General features: G+C 50.3%; 1 protein-coding gene across 1 annotated transcript in view; it reads left to right on the top strand.

Annotated features, from left to right (window-relative positions):
* Positions 1 to 1,911, top strand: part of LAMB1 (laminin subunit beta 1) — a 74,527-nt gene that overhangs the window by 56,440 nt on the left and 16,176 nt on the right. The window lies entirely within an intron of this gene.

Here is a 1,911-nt window from a genome sequence, read left to right as displayed (position 1 = left end):
CCCCCCCCCCCCCCCCCCCCCCGCCCTGCAGTGGAAATGCGGTCAGGCAACACTCTGGGCAGGAAACGCCCAGACACTTGCACGGAACACAGAAAGTGATGATGATAAAAATGTGTGAGTGCTTGCAATGAGCTAGATATTCCTCTAAGGGCTTTGGAATTAAGCTGTGAATGAAATCCTGAAAGCGATCCTGTGTGGTAGGTGGGATCCATCATACCCATGTGGAGGCCGTGACTCCATTTCCTCAGCACCCGGAGTTGCATAGCTGTGGTGTGGAGAAGGCAGGACTCGCAGCCAGGCACGCTGACTGCTGCACTGCTCAGGCTTGCCGCTCGAGGACGTGGAGTGGCGTTGGCCAACAAAGGCCATGAAAGATAAATGATGATAAAAGGCAGAAGGTAGGGCGGGGGGTGGGGATCAGAAAAATGGGCCACAAACGCATCTCTCTGGGTTTAGAGCATGGAGGTCAGTGAGCAGATCTCAGGACCATCCGTGAAACTGGTTGTGGACGATGTTTGATGAGAAAGCCTTGCAGGGACCAATTGCAGCTACGGACACAAATAGATAACAGTATCTGAGAGTATGAATGTGTTGTGTTTTGCCACAGTTGACATTGGCATTTTTAGTAGGATGATTTTGTTTTCGTGGGGGTGGGGGTGTAAATGTCCCTTGCGTGCCTGTACGGAAAATGAGGTTAGAGCCTCGGTTGGCAGAGACTGTTGAACTCCAGTTGTAGGTTAATCCTGGGCTTGGTGCAGAGGATGGAAAAAATGGTCTAAGATGTACTCCTGCCTTGGGCGCCGGGGTGGCTCAGTCGGTTAAGCGTCCGACTTTGGTTCAGGTCATGATCTCGTGGTCTGTGAGTTTGAGCCCCACATCGGGCTCGGTGTTGACAGCTCGGAGCCTGGAGCCTGCTTCGGATTCTGTGTCTCCCTTTCTCTCTGCTCCTCCCCCACTCGTGCTTGGTCTCTCTCAAAAATAAACATGAAAAAAAATTGGGGGCACCTGGGTGGCTCAGTGGGTTAAGCGTCTGACTTTGGCTCAGGTCATGATCTCACGGTTCGTGGGTTCAAGTCCCGCATCAGGCTCTGTGCTGACAGCTCAGAGCCTGGAGCCTGCTTTGGATTCTGTGTCTCCCTCTCTCTCTGCCCCTTCCCCACTCACTCTCTCTCAAAAATAAAATAAACATTAAAAAAAATTGTTAAAAGAAAAAAAAAATTTAAGATGTACTCCTGCTCTTGGAGTCTTCAGTCTATTTAGGGAAATAATAGATTTGTTTTGGGGGACTTTTGGGGGGTGTTTTTTTTTTTTCTTTTTTTCTTACTCCCTTACCTTTTCCCAGAAAGGATTTAAGGCCAGAGATGTTTGTACAGGCCTTGTGTTTTTTCAGACAGTATACAAATACTGCTAGCATCAGGTGTTGATACAGAAATAAGTTGGCCCCCTGAGATTTGGGGCTCTAAGCCAGGGTCAGTAGCACACGCACCGTGATAAGTAATGTCGGCCAAGCTCCATTAGCCAAGACCGCCAACGTTAGTTACCCTTTCCCATTTGGTTCTGGCTGAGATGCCAGCCCTGCTGGGCCAGTGAGCAGTTGGGGCTGACTGGTTCCCAGGTCCCTTCTCTGACTTCTGACATTTCAGGAGCCTGCGGTCTCAGTGCTGGGGCGGGCTGGTCGTCACAGCGGCAGATATCCACACATTACACTTAGTGGAAAGCCTTTAAACTAGATACTTGGGATTCCTAGGACTTTTTTCTCAATTGAGTTTTCTTGTTATCAGGTTCATTGCATTTCATTGCGTAGTCACCAGTTCTGTGACCAGGTAGGGCGAGGTGTGTTAGCAGGTGTTCATGTCGTCAGGATGCCACCGGAATTGCCTGTGCTGCTGGCATCCGGGGGGGGGGGGGCAG

The sequence above is a fragment of the Herpailurus yagouaroundi genome, unplaced genomic scaffold, assembly GCF_014898765.1.
Source record: "Herpailurus yagouaroundi ecotype Mexico unplaced genomic scaffold, PumYag 100, whole genome shotgun sequence".
Lineage (NCBI taxonomy): Eukaryota > Metazoa > Chordata > Mammalia > Carnivora > Felidae > Herpailurus > Herpailurus yagouaroundi.
The sequence above is the reverse complement of the archived record's forward strand: the minus strand, read 5'-3'. Positions and strand labels throughout refer to the sequence as shown.